General features: G+C 48.5%; 1 protein-coding gene across 2 annotated transcripts in view; it reads right to left on the bottom strand.

Moving 5' to 3' along the window:
* Positions 1 to 400: 400 nt before the first annotated feature.
* The window catches only part of LOC115078357 (killer cell lectin-like receptor subfamily B member 1B allele C), a 359813-nt gene continuing 338882 nt past the window's right edge, over positions 401 to 21331 (bottom strand). For both annotated transcript variants that reach the window (XM_029581260.1, XM_029581261.1), the window contains exon 9: positions 401 to 594. The gene's annotated coding sequence lies outside the window, so the exon portion shown is untranslated. The remainder of the gene's footprint in view (positions 595 to 21331) is intronic.

Here is a 21331-nt window from a genome sequence, read left to right as displayed (position 1 = left end):
TTTCATAAACTATTGAGATCTTGATATGGAACGACGGTGTATAACGTCTAAATAAATTTAGAGGCAGAGTTTATTTATTTATCTGTGAGGGGGAGAAGACAGGATTGAGAAGGTGTCAGTCCCTAAGGAGGAAGAGGACATCCTAATATGAAATGTGTTTGATGCCATCCCTAGGAGAGCGGTTCTGGGATAGAGTTTTAGACTGGGAATGGTGTTTGGTGTCCCATTTGGATTTAAAATTCATTCTTCACAGGAGGGAAGAGACTTCCTGTCCCTTCAGCACATTCTTTGATGCTGCAATATTTCTTAGGAAGTTCATGGATCTGCCTTGGGTTGTTTCCTCGAGTTTGCCCTTGGTCAGTAACCCATCGCGCCCTCCTGGGGACTCTTACAATGCACATTTCAGAAGGGAGCTTTATTAATTTGAATTTCAAACTCAGAACTGACAGACCACATTGGAAACATTTCAGAGATTAAAGCATCTGTATAAAGTCAGTAAAGGTACAATGTCCTCCCTTTATCCATTTCCTCCTTCCCTTATGTCCTAGAATACCTTGGCTGATTCCTGGCGAGCAGACATTATAGTGGGGGTAACTGAAACAACATCTTTCTATGTAACACTGACCGGGTGCTGCCATATGAGACAGAGAGTTATTAGGCAAATTGTGTCAGATATGGTAAATATCAATATTCCCCCAGCACCTGAAGTAAATGTGGGGTTTTATTTTTCATTACGAGTCGTCTTATAGCCCAAAGGTGTTATTGTATCAAAATGTTTGGGCACAGATGCTGCAAACAGCAAATTATGGAAATGACTGAATTATTGTGATTAGAATTTAAGATGTTGGGTACCAAACCTAAGAAGGCAGAGGAGAGGAGTCTGAAGATTTGGGGTTCCCTCTATGAAATCATTCAGTCTCCGCAGGTTGGAGGGAGGGTTTAAGTTTCCTCTTCCCATTATTTCCCGTCCCTTATGTTCCCCAGATGCAGGCTCCCTGCCTGAATGTTTTCTGCTGTCCAGGATGGGAAGTTATTTTGCTGATTGCTCGGGTACTGAATATTTCTTATTTGTATTATGTGATGATGATATTGACAACAATAAATCTGAGCTATTTATAGTTTTTGCAGGGGGAGGGGGATGTGCCAGTTTCAGATTTTGCACAGAGCACCATTTACCCTGCCCTCCCCCTCTTCTACCGTCCCGCACCCTCTGTCCACCTCCCCACCCCCCCCTGTGCATTTTCCCACCCCCTGTGCGCTCCTCACTGCCCGTGATCTTTGCTTTCCCATGGGATCCCGGTGCATGCAGTGGAGGGGGTGGAGAGTTTTGTGGAAGGAGAGGAGGATGCAGCCGCCTGATGAAGGGGCAGGAGGGGGTGGCAGGGCTGCTAGAGGGATCTCTTGGTTTCTGCGATGCTCTGATTGCAAGTTCTGCAGCAAGGAAGCGATGAGGGAATGGAGGGGCCGCAGGTGCCATTGTTGTGGTAGGAGTGGTCAGGGGGGAAGGGTCCTTCTGTCTTTGAGGACCAGGAATGGCCGAAGGGGGTATCAGGTGGTCAGGGGAGGTGGTGCAAGCATAGCTTTTTTTTTTTTTTTTTTGTGCTACTGTAAAATCGCTCGCACTAAAGACAAAACAAAGAAAATCCCAAAACAAAAAAGAAAAAAAGCCTGAAGAAGGAAAACAAAAGCTAAGTGAAGTTTTACAAAGCTCTGAAGACAGGGGAAGTCTCTGCCAGCACAGGAGCTCCAGTAATTCATCTTTAAAATCCGTTTCCTTTCTCTTAGAGTCCACGGGCGGCCTCTGTAATAAGGAAGGGGTCATTACTGTCCGGCTCTCCTGGTGGAAATGATCCGTGGCTTCCTGTTCTGTGGCTTCCCCTCAGGCCACGAGCGGCTCTGGGGCTCTTTACTCCTTCCCAGCTTCTTTCTGGCAAATCCAGGGATAGTCACGGCTGCAGGGGTCAGAATAAAACTTGCCCTGACCCATTACCACGCACCGGCCCTGTTCCGTGGACCCCGATACAGAGCCCCTGAGAAAGGAAGGAGAGAGACAGGACAGGGAGTCAGCACCGAGGATGCAAACGCAGGAAGTGCAGCAGCCGGATCTTAGGAAAGGTCACTGGGTCCCTGAGAGGGGGGGAGCAGAGCAGGAGGCCTGAGGGAGGAGGAGGTGAGAGCAGCAGGGGGAGCTGAGGGGGGAGGGGGGGAAGCAGAGCAGGAGGCCTGAGGGAGGAGGAGGTGAGAGCAGCAGGGGGAGCTGAGGTTTAGGAAAGGATCTGAAGGCTCGGCCCTGATTTTATTTTCTGTCAGATTTTCACAGTTATATTTATTGCATTCTCTCTTTTTTATCTCTAGATTTATTAATTTCCTCACAGTATTCACGGTTTTTTGTTTTACCTGTTTTATTGCAGTTACTCACGCTTCATTGTGATCTGTGTTGAAAGATAGGATCGGAGTTTGCAAAATATAGAACAAAATAATTAAATAGATGGAAATGGAAGTGGATAGAAAATTTCATAAGCTTAAGACAGAAGGAGAGAGGGTGACGGGCGTGGAGCTGCAGTTACTGCCCTGCACCTTCTTCTGGACAGAGTGGACGGGCCGTTTTGGTCTTTATCTGTGGCAATTGATTTCTGGTAAGCAAGCAGCATAGGAAAGGTTTTATTTCTGGATCACCAGGCAGCTTCTTGGCACTGAAAGCTTGCAGACAGAGCTTGAGCTCACCCCCAGCAGAGACAGATTATAATGCACCTTGGGCCCTGGAGCACTGTCCTCTCCCCACATCCTCATCCCCTTGGTGGCACTTTGCATAGACTAAGCCCTGGTATTGAGTGCCCCTGTCTTCATGGATACCCCCAGGATTTACCTCTCGCTGCCCCAAAACTGAGGATACCCTGTGCCCATCCCAAGCTTTAACCCTCCCTCCACCACTGCTGGGCATCTTCCCAGGGACGCAGGAAGTCCATTAGAGGGCCAGGAAGTAAAACGGTTATTCAGGGAGGATGAGGCCATAGCACAAAAACTAAATGAATCTTTGCTTTGAGCTTTACTAAGGAAAATGTTAGGGAGATGCCAATGCCTGAACTGTTTTATAGGGGATGATTCAGAAGAACTGAAACAAATCAGTGTGAATCTGGAAGAGGTGGTAGAGGAAACTGAGAAACTAAATAGTAACAAATCTCCAGTTCCTGACTGTATTCACCCCAGAGATCTTAAGGAACTCAAACACCAGGTTGCAGCCCTGCTCCTGATAATCTGTAACCGATCATTCAAATCTGCCTGTGTACAAATATAAAGGAAAATGTGTTCTTACCTGCTCATTTTCATTCCTGTTCGTACCTCGGATCAGTCGAGATGAGTGGGTTTTGCATCCCTACCAGCAGATGGAGACAGAGGACAAAACTTTGGGACACTGCTACATAACCGAGAGCGCCACCTGCAGTCCCTCACTATTGACCTGTACCCAAGCCAAGATGTGCAACTCCAAACCACCAGGATCTCTTCCTCTAAAGAGCTGGGTCACTAGTTGCAACTCCCAACCAAACTGACCCCTGAACTATGGGATTTGAATCTCAAACAAGTATGAACTATGTACAATTATATTCTGCAGCACAAACTTAAATCCTGCATCAGCAGCAGCATCCAGAATCAGCAGAGGTCTTTCAAAATAATCATCATAATGGGCCGGGATTCTGGACCGATCTGTGGTATCCCCGGAATGAAAATTAGCAGGAAAGAACCAAGTTTCCATTCCTGTTCATAGCCAGGTCAGTCCAGACAAGTGGGATGTACCCAAGCCCCTTGATACTGCATGGGATCCCAAAAGACCCGCACGCAGCACACTTTCCCCAAAGGCGCCCTCCTCTGGGACCCTGACATCCAAATGGTAATGTTTAGTGAAAGTGTGCAAAGAGGATCACGTTGCTGCCCAACAGATCTCCTGCGCAGTCACCAAGTGACGCTCCGCCCAGGAGAATGACTGAGCCCTAGTGGAAAGCACCCGCAGACCCTCAGGGATCGGGCGACCTTTACCAATATAGGCCGAAATAATCACCTCCTTCAACCAACGGGAAACCATATTCTTAGTCACCTTGCAGCTCTTCTGTGGTCCACCGAGTAACACAAAAAGATGGTCCGAGGTCCAAAATCCATTTGTCACTTTTTTCCCCTAACTATCAGACTGCAAGTTTGCACCTCTGCCATGTGCTGGAGACGGAGAAATGCTGAGGGACTGCAGGTGGTGCTCTCGGTTATGTAGCTGTGCCTCGAGGTTTGTTCTCTGTCTCCATCTGCTGGTAGGGATGCAAAACAGAGTGGTCTGGACTGATCTGGTGTACGAACAGGAACGCCAGCTTTTAAAAAGGGCCTCAGGGGTCACCCAGGTATACTTACTGCTCCTATAAACCTGGCTTAATGGGGAGAGCCAGCAAGGAGTTAGCAAAGGGAGGGGCTGCTTACAGCCTGTTCGAATGCTTTGAGGGTATAAACGAGCACTCGAGTAACGATGAGCTGATCTGTTCAGTGTATTTAGACTTTCAGAAGGTGTTTGATAAAGTTCCCGGTGGGAGACTCTTTATAAAACGGTGCAGCTTTGTGAAAATTTACCCCAAAGAGACCGAGGTCTTCCCTGGGGTAAATGTCCTTAAACTCAGAGAGACTGAGGAAGAGTCAAGCTCAGCCTACGCATAGCTGGGACCAAGGGATCCCATCTGCAGGACGGCCCCTAGACGTTCAGTCTCTTATCATGTAAGAAGCTAAGGAAGGTGAACGGTTCTCATGAACCCCCCAAATCTATGATGTATGAATAGGGACCTTCCTGTTCAGCTTTTATTTTATTTTACCTGGGAATTTTAATGTGATGACAAAAATAAAATCAGTGGGAAAATGACTTCTCCACTGAATTTTCTCCTGTGTGTTATAACAAAGTCATTTTTTTGTTATAATAATGAAAATCCTAGGCAAAATAAAACAACAACTGAGAACGAAGGTCCCTACATATAAAACAAGCTCCTTTAAAACAATGATATCAGCTTATAAAGAGCCCGGCAGCGCTACCTTTGGCAGTGCTTAAGGGATCGACGTTTTTTAGACTGAAAATGCGGGGACATGAAATGTCCCTTCTGGCCGGGTGTAGGATGGACCCCTCCTCCCTCTGCCCCCCCCCCCCCGATGCTATAGGAGGTCTGCAGAGGGGGGGCCCTCAGGCCCCTGAGAGATCTGATTGGATGATCCCCTCCGGTGCTTTATGTGCTATAGGGGATCCCTGAAGTGAGAGGGAAACCAGAGCCCTCGTAACTTAAACTGAGCTTGAAAACATCCTGGGAGCCACTTACAGCGTTTGATTGAAGGGGGAGCCGTCCACCCAGGTCCAGTTCCTCCCCGGTGCTGGGATGTGAAGTCCGATCCAGTGATACCTGTCCCCTGCCTGACGGTGTATGAAATCCTGTGCAAAGAGAGAACAGAAACCTTCTGTGCATCTCACAAAGCAAACCTGAGAACCAGAAGCCCCGAGCAAGGAAAATCCCACAGAGACGAGCCCTGTTCAATGCACCCCTGCCCCCAGGAAAAGTAACATTCCAGCTCGGTGAGTATTAATATTCATTTATATCCAAAACATCCTCTCACCTCCCGTCCCATGGATGTACAGCCTCATGTGTGGGCAGAGTAGAGAGGCAGGATATTTATGAATTTATAAACCACAAATCCAAAGATCTTATGCAGTGTGCAGGTTATAAAAAGCGTAAAAAGAATCAGGCATCCCTAATCTTTTATAAGGAAAAAAGAAATACAGAAAAAGATGAATTATATCCAGCCTCACATTTCAACTCCCTTTGGCCCTGTCCTCTGACTTAATCATCTCTGTCTGAAGAAGGTTCCAGCAGAAACCAAGGATCACATTGAATCTGTAGGATACATTTGCTGGGCTGGATTTGTGCTTTCTTGCATTGTAACCCTGACCTCTTTCCTGCTTCTCCTTCATTCCCTGTCCCCTTGCAGTGCTCAGGACTCAGTGAGATCTCTGCTGTATCCCTGAGTAACCTTTCTGCCGTACGCATGGCTCCTCACCTTCTCCTCCTGCTCCTGTATCACCAGGAGCTGAGAGTCCCTCTCTGCACAGTCCTCACGGCTCCTGCTCCAGTTCCTCCCAGTGTCTCTAGAGAAGTAATAGCACTTTCCCTTGTGCTGGAGCCAGTTCATGGGGCAGGATCCGTTTCCAGGAAGACAAGGACACGGGGCTGCTGTGAATATTGCAAGTACATTTTAAACAATCGGTTAGTCCAGAAAATCAGTAAAAAGCTGCAGTTTATAGGACACAGCTTGGCACCAAATTCCACTAGAAAATGAAACAGAAGCAGGAGATAATGAGCTCAGTATTCAGAGAGGCGGTGAGCGGCGTAACTTGTCCCGGATATTCAGTGAGACAGACGCGCACACTCTGCCACTGAATATACTCAGATAAACTTATGAACGTAACTTTATTCAGGTAAACCTAGGACTGTGATTTTTCCGAGCAGACGTCTGCATAACTTTAGCTGGAGAGTCCTCCATGTGTGCGCTGTCCAGCTCCAGTTTAGCCCTGCACTAGAAATGCCGCCACGGACGCTCCTTTTGTGCAGATAAACTTTGCAAACACATAAAGCTGTGTGCACCAAACTTAGAGATTCAGCATTCGAAAATATTCAGAACTTGTGTTTTGTGCATAACTCAAAAATTAACCCACAACAAATCACTTATTGACCCCCATTGTATATTGCACTGTAGGTGATGTAGTCAGATCTTTAGGTAACTTTAGGAAATCTCCTGCTGTTGAAGGGGAGGTTTGTCCGGGGTGGGGGATTAAAGCTGCTTCACCAAGGTTTGTGCAGTTTCCTATTCAACTGCTTTCCAGCTCATTATAAGCAGGAGTTGTTCCTGAAGCCATGAAGAAAGCTGATGATTACCCTAAAATTAAAAAGCCATCTCTAGATCTCTGCCCAGTACTTATCGCCCAATTTCTAATTTGCAGTATTTGGCAAAATTATTGGAGCAGGTGGATTTGAACCAGGAGCAGGACTTTCAGGACGAGTTCTCTGTATTGCACCCCTCACATGTCACGGAACAGAAACTTTATTATTATCTGCCCTGGGTTTTCCGAGGCAGGGCTTAGACAGGGGAAACTCATATCCGATGGGCCTTCTTGATGTCTCTGCTGCCTTTGATACTCTGCACCTTATTATTTTGTGAGACTGATTGGCAGGGCTTCGGCTAGGCCCCAGAGTACTTAAACGGTTCCAGTCCTTTCTTACAAATCATTACCCACAGGTAAGGCCTGGGCCTTCTCAATCAGACTGGTTCCCATTCGTTTCAGGCGTTCCGCAGGGCTCTGTGCTTTTACCTGCTCTGTGTAACTCCTATCTGCTTCCACTGGCAAATTTACTTGCCTCATTTAACATCAATTTTCAGTTTTATGCAGATGAAGTCCAGCTTATCTATTCCACCTGGGCCTGTGGACTGTATTCTAGCAGTCAATGAATGGATGTCAGCAAGGAAGCTGGCTTTGAATTTGGGTAAATGAGAATCATTATGGGGTTTGCGCTCTGATTCATTGTAACTTTTCCAATACTTAAAGTGGCTGGTACTGACGTTTCCAATGTTTATGAGCTATGATGTCTGGGAGTCACTTTAGACTCCCACCTAACATTTAAATCCCAGGTGAAATATGTAGCAAAGATTTCATTATACTGGATATGATAGAGGTGTTTAAAATCATGAGAGGTCTAGAACGGGTAGATGTGAATCGGTTATTTACTCTTTCGGATAATAGAAGGACTAGGGGGCACTCCATGAAGTTAGCATGTGGCACATTTAAAACTAATCGGAGAAAATTCTTTATCACACCTCTATCATATCCTCCCTCAGCCGTCTCTTCTCCAAGCTGAAAAGTCCTAACCTCTTTAGTCTTTCCTCATAGGGGAGCTGTTCCATTCCCCTTATCATTTTGGTTGCCCTTCTCTGTACCTTCTCCATCACAATTATATCTTTTTTGAGATGCGGCGACCAGAATTGTACACAGTATTCAAGGTGCGGTCTCACCATGGAGCGATAGAGGCATTATGACATTTTCCGTTTTATTCACCATTCCCTTCCTAATAATTCCCAACATTCTGTTTGCTTTTTTGACTGCCGCAGCACACTGAGCCGACGATTTCAATGTGTTATCCACTATGACACCTAGATCTCTTTCTTGGGTTGTAGCACCTAATATGGAACCCAACATTGTGTAACTATAGCATGGGTTATTTTTCCCTATATGCATCACCTTGCACTTATCCACATTAAATTTCATCTGCCATTTGGATGCCCAATTTTCCAGTCTCACAAGGTCTTCCTGCAATTTATCACAATCTGCTTGTGATTTAACTACTCTGAACAATTTTGTATCATCTGCAAATTTGATTATCTCACTCGTCGTATTTCTTTCCAGATCATTTATAAATATATTGAACAGTAAGAGTCCCAATACAGATCCCTGAGGCACTCCACTGTCCACTCCCTTCCACTGAGAAAATTGCCCATTTAATCCTACTCTCTGTTTCCTGTCTTTTAGCCAGTTTGCAATCCACGAAAGGACATCGCCTCCTATCCCATGACTTTTTACTTTTCCTAGAAGCCTCTCATGAGGAATTTTGTCAAACGCCTTCTGAAAATCCAAGTAACTTATCAATATTAACCAAACGTAACTCATGATTCTGCTGTGACCAAATCTGATCCTGTTTGCTTGGCCCAAGATTCAAATCTCTCAGCCGTGACCTAAATAAATTGCACTTTATTAAGGGAAAGCACGCAGAAATACGTCTCGTCCACAGCAGCTCTCACAAGCATGGCCAATCCTGGGCATCTTTTTATTTGGATCAGTGGAATATAAATGCCGATAAATAAATATGAATTATGTAGTCTGTGTAAAAGAGAATTTCCACATATTAAATCCTGGTTAACCTAGACCTGCATTTCTAAATTATGGCCACACGGTGGCACCAAATCTTCATGAATAGATTGTGTCATTTGCTATCACCAATACACACAGAAAACCTTATGTTCCTGCTTTCTTTAGAGAGACACAGGGGCCAATGCAATAAAACCATGCGGTGAGACGGTGCTGGTACTGAGCGCCTGTTTTACTGATGTGCGCACAACCACAACCACCTCTGCTAGGAGCCCAATGCAATAATCAAATGAGCTGCCGTGCTAGGGTAAACTCTGCATCCCCAGTGCTCCAAAGCATCGGGCCCCCAGGAGACGAGGCTGTGCGCAGGTTTCACGGACGGACACGCAATACAAGCATCCGATTTCTCCCGCTGCTTCAGAGCTCATTAAACTGGCTCATCAGAGGGCACCTTACACACTTAGATGAGGGAATGGCTGCAGAAAAATTAAAGTAAACCCTTTCATGATTTAAGGAGAAATAGTAAAATGGAGGAATTCCTGACAGTTTATTGCTGCAACACGTGAAATCCGCAAAATGAGACAGGATTTATTTAAACGGGAATCGCAGAAAGCAGTTTGTTGGAATTAATGCCAGCTCTGGGACTATTGATAAATTAGTCGCATTACAAAGGGGGCATTAGCAGAGCAGCAATTTTCTGCATTGGGGACGAACTGCTAATCGCCTCATCTGCATGGCATTTAGTAAATCATTTACATGTGCGGAGCGCTATTAGCTATGCGTGAGTTTGGATGCGCGTTTTGGACATGCTAATCCCCTTATTTCACTGGGTGTTAGCTTTGCACATCCAAAATGCGCGTCCGGTCACTCGTTAAGCTGTTTGCCAGACTGACCGCATTTGACTGCATCAGCCCATGAAAGTGTGTGACCATGGCTGGTGACCCCCGGACCCAAAGCTCAGTCAGTGACCTCCATCCCTAGCTCAGGATCACATCTTGGAGCAGCTCCCTGCTCTGGGTCCCAGACGTGGTGCAGGGGCAGGGATATGCAAATTGCAGCAATGGCACTGGCACTGGTCCCCCCACTGCCCAACTCCAGCTGCGGATTCAGTTTGCAAATCCCTGCAGCTGCAGCACATCTGGAGACAAACCTCAGTCACTGAAGGCAGCCCCCGGGCCTGAAACTCTCACAGTTCATTGGAAAACTTGGTAAAGTCTATAAACTGTAAAGCAGATGTGAGGAGGTAATTGTGCAAGAATTCCAGGGACAGAATCAGGAGCAGTGACCCCCCCCCCCCCCCCGAGACTCCCTGTGATGGCTGACACCTTTCATTGGAAAGGTTGGAAAAGTCTATAAACTGTAAAGGGGATGTGAGGAGGTAATTGTGCAAGAATTCCAGGGACAGAATCAGGAGCAGTGACCCCCACCCAGAGACTCCCTGTGACGGCTGACACCTTTCATTGGAAAGGTTAGAAAAGTCTAAACTGTAAAGGGGATGTGAGGAGGTAATTGTGCAAGAATTCCAGGGACAGAATCAGGAGCAGTGACCCCCCCCCCCCCCCCCCGAGACTCCCTGTGACGGCTGACACCTTTCATTGGAAAGGTTGGAAAAGTCTATAAACTGTAAAGGGGATGTGAGGAGGTAATTGTGCAAGAATTCCAGGGACAGAATCGGGAGCAGTGACCCCCCTCCCCCCCAGAGACTCCCTGTGATGACTGACATAAACCTCTCTCAGAATATGCAGGGGGACCCTGAGCTGAGTGTTACCTGCTGCTCCAGGTGCAGCCCCCTGAGTCACAGGGCTCGTAACCTCCTTCATGCTACCAGTTGGGGTACATTGTGTCTGTGCTTCCTGCTGGGAGCACTGGGAACCTGTAACAAGAAAGAAGAGCACAGGGCGTCAGAGCAGGGGAATATGAAATCATCTATGGGGTTCACCTCCTTCTCTCTCACTCACTGTATCTCTCTCTCATTCCCTGTATGTCTCTCTCTGTCACTGTATCTGTCTCCCTCTCTCTCACTCACTGTCTCTCTCACTCACTGTATCTCTCTCTCTGTCTCTCTCTTTCTCTCTGGATAACTCTTCCCTCTTTTCTTCCTGCATTTTTCTATATTTATATTTTGTCTCTTCTTCCTTCATTTTCAGTTTTCTCTCCCTGCCATGTCCCTCTTTCCCTATGTCTGTCTGTCTGTCTTTCTGTCCCATCAGACAGACCCTGCCGCTCTTCCATCCTTAGCTCAGCCAAACCACTGGCGGCCGTGCAGTCACTTACAGAGACGGAGGAGCAGGATCATCATCAGCACCAGCACAGCTTGTGATAAGCCCAGAATCTTAGCCAGGGTCCTCCAGAGCAGGAGCTCACGGTGGGATGAGAGGTAACATGGGACCCACTGGATACCTGCGCAGAAAGGGAGGCTGGGGTTAGTATTTTAGGAAAAAAACATCCCTCTGTTTGCAAACGTTCCTGAGCAAATATAAGACCTTTGTGTAATGTCTGTGCTGGGCCTCCCAGCTCACATCTGCTCAGCTTCCCAGTTAAACCACTTTTTATTCACTCATTCACTGCTGAGTGGAAATAGATCGTAAAGCTCAAGATGTGTTTTGTACTTTTGGCTGGACAGTTTCTTTCTGCTGGAACCGGCCTCTAAGGAACGATGATGTAGGGGGCTTCATTCACAGCAACCCAGCCACGAGGGATGGGGAGCGATCCCCACATTTATATCTCCTTCCAATCCTGTCCTGCATTGCAGTGACCGTCCTATCTCAGGGGCCACGATCCACAGCTCCCCCTAGATCCGGGCTAACGTGGATCCTAGGCCTGGCTATCAGATGTCAGCATTGCCTGATGCCTTGCACTCCCTGCCCCCCTCATCCCCCACCCCCAGTGATGATGTTTCCTGCCTCTACAGCAGCCCCAGCCGGCCTGGAGAGCAGGAATCAGACCCAGGAATCAAACCCAGATCCACCGCACGGCAGTGCTCGCCCTTTGAAACCAGACCGGCCCAGGAGGGGCTTTTTCTGCTGCTAAGACGAGCTGCCGCCATGAAACAGGGACGTCCCTAGGGGAACAGATCTGAGAAATCACCTGCACCCTCGTCAAGCTCTGTCTCTGATCACAGACCACGGGCAGCTCATTTATGCTTCCTGTGCGTAAACTCCTTATTCCTCAGCCTCTCTCACCTGATTCCCCTCAGGGCTCCACAAACCCCCTCTAACACTGGTAAATAAAGTTTTTGTTTCCTTCAGGCTTTTTGGTGTTCCAAATAGATTTGTTGATGCTGATCACAGATATTACTTCGAAATTTGTACATCACGTAAGGTTTTTGAGAAACGGCCAATTTTGTGTTACAATAATTTGAAATTTTAAAACATAATCTCGCGTACATATATTTTCTTGCTGGACAGTACTTTTTATGATTTTTAAAATTCGTGTCCTACTTTTGACGGCCATAAGCAATGTAACATAGGCTAACTTTTTTTTAAAAATACACCAAGAAACTCTGCCTGATCCTGCCAGACCTTGCTCGGGCAAGATGTAGCTTTATAGAGGCAGCGGCAATGAGTGGTCTCCCATGCAACATCTCTGTGAATGAGCGAATCGTATCTCCCATGCAACGTCTGTGTGAATGAGCGAATCGTATCACTAAAACTGAGTTTAAAGCTTGTGGATTTAATTTCATATACAATATGAAACGTTGCACCAATGATGTAATGGCCGTGACACATTTTGTTACTTCTGTGATGAGTTTACTCTGGAAGCACAGAAAAGAAGTACGACTGCACCCATTAAGAAGGCGTACGAGTTAAATCTGTGGCAAAACATTTTTAGTTTTGTTTTCTGCCGCCAACATTGCCATTATAGCTCATGCGCTATAGACACGAAACAATGCTTAATGTATATCGCACTTTTCTGGCAAACTGTACATGATGCTGACATAATAAATGCATATTTTTGTGCAGCTTCTTAAAATCTACTTGTTTCACGAGAGGTTGTGGAAGAAACAAAATGTTCCCAGAAATTTGTTTACCAGTGTAATTAGCCACATAACTAATTAATGCCTTGTTTCCCGCCTAGAGGTGGCTGCACTCTCAGTGCTCATGAAGAGCTTTGGCTCTACCACAGCAATGGCAGTTTTAGGGTTTAGAAGACGTTGGTGTGCCCTGGTCCGATGTCTCACGCTTGTCTGAGAGGCTCCTTACTGCCCATACGTCCCTGTACTCACTGAGGTTATCACTGCTAAGGATGGGTAATAAATACCTGCATGGGAGCCGCTCACTCCCCAGGAAAGACCCCCCGTGCCTGAACTCTTGGACTGTAACCACTGCTTCCCTTCATTAGAAAGTAAAGTGGCTCCATTTTATTCAGGTTGATCCAGTCCTGGTTTTAGCCCCCTTGCATGCTGGGACTTGTAGTTCTGATGTTTCCCTACTGAGTCCATGCTTGCCGTGGGTAAAATGAGGCACTGGATCTGCATGGAAAAACCCGACTTCACCTGTAGCCGCTGCCCCAGAAGTGCCCTGGTCCTCACCCATGGGGTATCGGAGACCCTCATCACGCGCCTCTTCTTGTTCCAGAGCTACGGAGCCCTCCATCGGAGACACAGCTCAGGGGATTCCTCGCAGTGTAGGGGAGAATGATCAGGACACCGCCTGTCTCTGCAGCCTCTGAGTGTCAAATTCAAGACCTCAGTGACAGGAGGAGTCTCAGTGTCACTTACATGGGATGTTGAGTAGAAGAGGGGAAGTGACAGAGATCCTGCCCTCTCCAGCCACGTCCAGGCAGAAATAACACCCAGTGCAGGTGCCATGATGTGGAACGGGATGTGGGTAATGGGCACTCTGAGGCTCCGATGTCCGGTCACACACAAGGGTCGTAACTGCAGGGTTTAGTGCATGGAAATTCTCTGCATTCCTTTCACCCTCCTGGAGGTCCTGCCCTTCTGCTCTGCTCCGGCCATTGTGGCTGCCTCTGACTGCTTTGGCCTCGTTTCCTGTGGTTACTATGGATGAAGTGGGCCTGGTGGAACCTCACTGACCATAAACAGACAGTGGTGAGAGTAAAGGTGACAGGGAGCAGCCGTCATCTGGGTCTCTGTCCAATGAGAGAGTGGTCAGCCGCCCCCTCTCCTCTCTCACAGGATGTTGGGCAGAGGCCTGGGTTCTCTCAGCTTCTAGAAACCACAGATGTCACTGCTGGGTGCTGATGCAGAAAAGGATTAGTAACAGCTTCACTTTAACCCTTCAGACCCTAAACATTTCACCAAGCCAGAAAATGTGGGTAAGGGGGAGGGATCAGAGCGCTTGGTGACAGGACATCTTATTGATCTGATGATCTTCTGGTGGTTTCTTTCCTATAAGAGGTCTCTCCCCCTAGCAGAGGTTCCTGTAGGAAGATCTGACTGGGTGGGTGGGGGATTTATGTGCAATACTTGCCGATAGGTCCGTTGAACTGATTCTGTTCTGTTACAAGGGTCCGATGTGCAATGATCAAGGCTGCAAGCATTTTCCCTTTCAATAAGAAACTTGCACGGCTCATTGACAGTTTTACTTAAGTTGAATTTTTTAATTATCGCACTAAAAATAAAAATATATAAACAGCTCACAAATTCATGCAAAGTGCAAGGCGAGCAGCAGGGCCCTGTTAGGATGCGCTACAGCAAATCCCGGCCTCTGCAAACAACCAAAGTCCCAACTCAAATGTCCTCCTGTGCTGCCGATCCGAAACACAGCGAGGTAGGGTCGTTCCTTCACCCCTGTCCTTCCAGCTGAAAAAGGGATCGTGGTCGCCGGCCCTCACCGTTCAGCCATGACCGGGTCCACTGAGTCCAGAACTGGGTCCTCCCGCGGGACTTTGATTCCCAACATCTCGAGGACGTGCGGAATGAGGGGGCTAAGTTCCTGCCTTTGAAACAAATGGATACCCTGGGATCGTGCCCTCCAGGGAAGGTGGGGCCTCTGGGGTGTCCCTCTCAGGGTCCTGGACCATCAAGGGTGAGAAATCATCCGTGGGGTCCGGAGGGAGGGCCTCGAAACTGGATCCCCCGACAAATGGTGCTCCATGGGCCTGTGGCCCTCAGGGGTCTGGACCGTATGGACCCTATGGGCCCTGGGGGTACCTGGAATGCTTTTCCGGAGGAACTGGTGAAGACTAAAACTGTGAAGGATTTCAAAGGGGCATGGGATAAACACTGTGGATCCATAAAGTTTACAGGACGTGAATGAAGAGAAGAGGCTTGGGGGTGGCCTGTGGGAATGACGGCTACTACCTGGTGATTAATGTCTTATTCAATAAACATACACAGGGTTAATGCGACTCCAACATTGCTCTATGCTTCAACGGCAAGAGGAAATGTGGGAAAAAGGATTTGCATTCACGAATAAGCGTGGGAGTAGCTGGCTTGTTGCGGCGGTTACTACCCCAAACCAAATAAGCCTGATACTTCACTTTCAATGCACATCCAGCGTTGCTCTCTGCTTCAACAGCAGGGGGGAATGAAGATAAGAGGATTTACATTCAGACAACTACCAACAAGGACTGAATTGCACAGTCTGGGTAAAGAAATAAGTGTGGGTGTAGCTTGCTTGTTGCGGCGGTTACTGCCCCTAACCAATTAGGCTTCATACTTCACTTTGATGCAGCTCCAGCACTGCTCTCTACATCAATGGCAGGGGTGGAAAGAAATTAGAACCAAAATGTTACTAAGGGCCCTGACCTCAGTGGTCAGAGTAACAGATAAGTGTGAGAAAAATAAGTGTGAAAGCTGCTGGGCAGACTGGATGGGCCGTTTGGTCTTCTTCTGCCGTCATTTCTATGTTAAGAGGCAGTGTCTGTGAAACTTTCTCTGACTCCATCTGCTGGAGACAGAGAAATACTGAGGAGCTGTAGGTGGAGCACTGGGTTAAGAGGCAGTGTCTGTGAAACTTTGTCTCCATCTGCTGGAAGGGAGGCAAAACCCAGGAGTCGGGACTGATCCGGGTATGTACAGGGAATTTAAATTTTATTCTATCAGCCACTGACCACCAATGTAGGTCTTTTAAAACTGGTGTTATATGTGCATAGTAGGACGTTCTCCTAATCACACGCTCTGCCCCATACTAAATGAATTGCCTTAACGGTTTTTGAGGCAATCCTATGTGCAGGGAATTACAATAATCTATTTTAGTAATAACCAACGACTGAACTACAGTCCATAAGTCAGTTTCTGATAACATTGGTTTTCACTGGCGAGCCAGCCCTAACCATGAAAAGCAGCTCTACCACCATTTGGATCTGTGGCTTCAACATTACCCTTGAGTCTAACGCCGCCCCTAAATTACGGGCCTCCTGACCAATAGGAATAATCACTTCTTGTCTTTCCTCTGACCCACCCTAAAGCTAACTTATGTTTTCCTAACTATGAAGCCACTGCTTCCAAACAATCGTTAAATTCTTTCAGCTCAAACATCAGGTGGACCACATTGTAAATAAAATTGCAGATCATCAGCATGAATAAAACACTTCACCCCAAGCCTCTGTCATATCCGCCCAATCTCCCTGAAATAAACGTTAAAAAGAAACGAGGACAGGGATGAACCCTGAGGGTTCCCCCAATTGGATCATTCACCGTGATGACATCTTATCCCCTATCTTTATAACATATTTTCTATTACACAGAAAAGAGGTAAAGCACTTCAGCAGCGTAGAAGACTTTTCTATATCCTGCAACTGTTTTACTAGCAACTCATGACTCGCCGGATCACAGGCGGCCGAAATATAATAATATGGGGTTTCCTTTAATCAAGGACTGATACCAGCAGGGGCTCAGTCCCACGATGCTCTCGGAAACCCATTTGTTAAACATCCAATATTTTATTATCTTCTAGATATTCAGTTAAATGCAGATGTGATGGCTCACCGTCCGTGAAGCCTCCATGTGTGATGGCTCACCGTCCGTGAAGCCTCCATGTGTGATGGCTTCACCGTCCGTGAAGCCTCCATGTGTGATGGCTCACCGTCCGTGAAGCCTCCATGTGTGATGGCTTCACCGTCCGTGAAGCCTCCATGTGTGATGGCTTCACCGTCCGTGAAGCCTCCATGTGTGATGGCTCACCGTCTGTGAAGCCTCCATGTGTGATGGCTTCACCGTCCGTGAAGCCTCCATGTGTGATGGCTTCACCGTCCGTGAAGCCTCCATGTGTGATGGCTCACCGTCCGTGAAGCCTCCATGTGTGATGGCTCACCGTCCGTGAAGCCTCCATGTGTGATGGCTTCACCGTCCGTGAAGCCTCCATGTGTGATGGCTCACCGTCCGTGAAGCCTCCATGTGTGATGGCTCACCGTCCGTGAAGCCTCCATGTGTGATGGCTTCACCGTCCGTGAAGCCTCCATGTGTGATGGCTCACCGTCCGTGAAGCCTCCATGTGTGATGGCTTCACCGTCCGTGAAGCCTCCATGTGTGATGGCTTCACCGTCCGTGAAGCCTCCATGTGTGATGGCTCACCGTCCGTGAAGCCTCCATGTGTGATGGCTTCACCGTCCGTGAAGCCTCCATGTGTGATGGCTTCACCGTCCGTGAAGCCTCCATGTGTGATGGCTTACCGTCCGTGAAGCCTCCATGTGTGATGGCTCACCGTCCGTGAAGCCTCCATGTGTGATGGCTTCACCGTCCGTGAAGCCTCCATGTGTGATGGCTTCACCGTCCGTGAAGCCTCCATGTGTGATGGCTCACCGTCCGTGAAGCCTCCATGTGTGATGGCTCACCGTCCGTGAAGCCTCCATGTGTGATGGCTTCACCGTCCGTGAAGCCTCCATGTGTGATGGCTTCACCGTCCGTGAAGCCTCCATGTGTGATGGCTCACCGTCCGTGAAGCCTCGAATGCCGCTCTTTCATCTCCAGCTCTGAGCCGCCAGCAGTTGCCCCGGTCCCTGGAGTTTGATGGGTTCACGAAACTCCCTGAGCCTGTGCCTCTGCTGGCCCCAGTTTTGCTGGGCTTCGGGGTTCTATTCGGGCAGGGTTGGGGGTAAACAGCCCCCCCAAGCCCCAGAGACAACACAGAGAGAGAGATAGTTCCTTCAAAGCAGTTTAATAGGTAACAACTGGCTGCATTACATGGAGTTTGTCCCCTCCCCCTTCAGCCCTCTGATTCCCTTACAAGCAGTGCTAGTGCAGAGCACTCATTTACCTCCTCTGTTCAGCCCTATTACCAACCCCAACTCCACAGGCCCCTTTAGGGTAAAACTTATACTTCTCCCCTCCACCTGGATTACTCTGTATCCATGCCTGAACAGGAGGACTCCTCTATCCCCGAACCTACCTCCATCTCCTCCTCCTCTGACTCCGAAGAGCTGGGTTTTTGTGGCCAGTCCCACCAAGGGGGCACGCCCTCTTCCTCCACCTCCATGGACTCATCGGTGTCTGCCTCATAAAGCTCTATGCCTGCCACCTGTTCACCTTCAGGCTTTCCTCCCTTGTCTGGTGGTGTTTCAGAGAAGCTGGGATTCGTAGTCCTTCTCTTCCCCTGCACCCTCTGCTGTCTGGCTCTGGTATTCTTGTTGCTCTTATAGTAGCTTGTCAGCTCCTGCCTGCGGCTGGGCTGCGCTACATCACACCCCCCCCCCCCCTTTTAAAAACCCTGGAACTCTTGGGTACCGGAGTTCCAGCTCCCTCCCCCAGGCGTAAAAAAAAGTCTGCATTTACGTGGTCCCTACCCGCCCTATGACGGACCTCAAAACAGTACAGCTGTAGCGCCAAGTACCATCTGGTCAGCCTTGCGTTGGATTCTTTCATTACATGGAGCCATTTCAAGGGTGCATGATCAGTAACTAGGACGAAGGGACGCCCAGCCAAATAATACTTCAGGGAATCAATCGCCCATTTCACCGCCAGACATTCTTTTTCGATGGTGGCATATTTGCGTTCATGCTCATGCAGCCTACGACTAAGGTAGAGTACCAGGTGTTCTTCCCCGTATTCGCTTTGCGAGAGAACAGCCCCTAATCCCGTCCTGGAGGCATCCGTCTGCAATATGAAAGGCAGGGCAAAATCAACGGCTTTTAATACGGGATCACGGCATAGAGCTCTCTTAAGGTACTCAAACGCGGCTGCCGCGGGGTGCTCCCAGCCTAACCGATTCGGTGTTCCTTTCCTTAGCATGTCATTTAAAGGACATGCTAGGTCGGCGAACCGCGGTATGAAGCGTCTGTAATAGCCTACCAGACCCAGGAAGGCCCTCAACTGCTTCTGCGTCTCGGGTCTGGGGTAGTCCTGAATACACTGGATCTTGTCCAGCAAGGGTTTAACCACCCCCTTCCCCACTACATGCCCCAAGTACTTGACCTCTCTTTGCGCCAGGTGACATTTCGCCGGGTTGACCGTCAAACCTGCTTCCCTTAATGACTGGAGCACTGCTTTGACTTTAACTAGGTGGGAGGCCCAATCAGTAGAGTGAATTATGACGTCGTCCATGAACGCAGCGGCATAGTTCATGTGGGGGCGTAGCACTATATTCAAAAGGCGCTGACAGCTGGCAGCAGCGCCCTGCAACCCAAAAGGCATGCGTACGAATTGATACAGGCCCGACGGGGTGGCAAACGCTGTTTTTTCCCGCGACTCCCGATCTAAAGGTATTTGCCAATACCCTTTTGTGAGGTCTAGGGTGGTTAGATAGTGGGCTGTCCCCAGCCTTTCCACTAGCTCATCCACTCGGGGCATAGGATATGCGTCAAAACTAGAGATGGCATTTACAAGTCTAAAATCTATGCAGAAGCGCAAGGTCCCATTGGGCTTGGGTACCAGGACTATGGGGCTACACCATGCGCTGCTAGACTCCTCAATGACCCCTAACTGCAACATCTCCTCTACTTGCTTTGTGACCTCTGTCTGCATAGCCTCAGGCAACCGATAAGGCCTCCTCCTGACCACCTTCCCAGTTTGTGTTTGTATGCTGTGAGTGACTAAGGTTGTACGGCCCGGTAATGGGGAAAACACATCCCCCGCCTGGCTCACTATCTTCTCTATTTGGGCCCTTTGTAATGGGGTCAAGTCTGCCCCTATTTTTACTCCCTCCTTAAGATCAAGATCCCTTACCTGGGGGCCCAGCTCCCCTTCGTCCTCGGGTACCCGACCTGCTGACAGACTTTCCCTCTCTATCCAGGGCTTGAGCAAATTGATGTGATAGACCTGCGGGCGTTTGTGACCAACCTTAACCTGATAGTTCAGGGGTCTCAAACGTTTTACTATGACCCCTGGGCCCTTCCACTTGGCAAGGAGCTTATTGGGGGACGTGGGTACCAGTACCAGGACCTGATCCCCTTCCTGGAATTCCCGCTCCCTTGCCCTTCGGTCATAGTACTGCTTCTGCTTCTCTTGGGCTTGTCTTAAGTTATCTCGGGCTATCCCCAAAGCAACCTCTGCATGCTGCCTCAAACCATCCACGTAACTTATTACGTCTTGGGGCTCTGCCTCTACCCCACTCCATTTCTCCTGAATGACATCCAGCATACCCCGGGGTTGTCGCCCAAAGATTAGTTCAAATGGGGAGAACCCCGTAGAGGCCTGGGGTACCTCCCGCGAGGCGAACAATAAGAAGGGGATAAGCCTGTCCCAATCCCCCTCCAAACAAGCCCGCATCATAGATTTCAGAGTTTGATTATATCGTTCAACCAAGCCATCAGTTTGGGGATGATACGCAGAGGTGCGCGTGTGCTTTATGCCAAACTGGTTCCACAAGTTCGCCAACTCCCGGGACATAAAGTTGGTACCTCGATCTGTTAATACCTCCCTGGGGAACCCGAACTCACAGAAGATTTTTACTAGCTCGGGTGCCACCACTGAGGCTCTTGTGGACCTCAAGGGGACGGCCCAGGGATACCTAGTGGCGTAATCCAGTACCACTAGAATGTACTGGTGTCCCCTCTTGGTCTTTTCTAACGGTCCGATCATGTCTACCGCTATGCGGTCCATGGGTGCCTGTACTGTGGGGAGGGGTACCAGTGGTGTGCGAGCCGGAGCTCTTGTTGAGACTAATTGGCATTTGGGACATGAAGAACAATATTTCCTAACGTTCCTGTATATGCCCGGCCAAAAGAACCTCCTCTTAAGCCGAGCTAGAGTACTATGTATGCCCAAATGGCCCGCCAGGGGATGTTCGTGGGCTAGGGCCAGAACATCGTTCTGGAAGCACAGGGGCACCAAAAGCTGTTTGTGAGCACCCTGCCCTACCAGTCCTTCCTCTACCCTATAGAGTAAACCTTTTTCCACCATGAAATAAGGGTACAATGTATTTCCTTTATTAGTAATAGGAGGAGTGGGCATTTTGGCCTGTTTCCATGCTTCCTTAAGCGCCTGATCCTGGAGCTGTTCCTCCCTGAATTCTGGAAACCGGCCTAGCAATGTCCCCACTATCTGATTCGTGCGGGGCTCCTCTT

Source organism: Rhinatrema bivittatum, chromosome 16 (assembly GCF_901001135.1).
Source record: "Rhinatrema bivittatum chromosome 16, aRhiBiv1.1, whole genome shotgun sequence".
In the NCBI taxonomy this organism is placed as follows: Eukaryota; Metazoa; Chordata; class Amphibia; order Gymnophiona; family Rhinatrematidae; genus Rhinatrema; species Rhinatrema bivittatum.
This window is presented reverse-complemented; position numbering and strand designations above follow the sequence as displayed.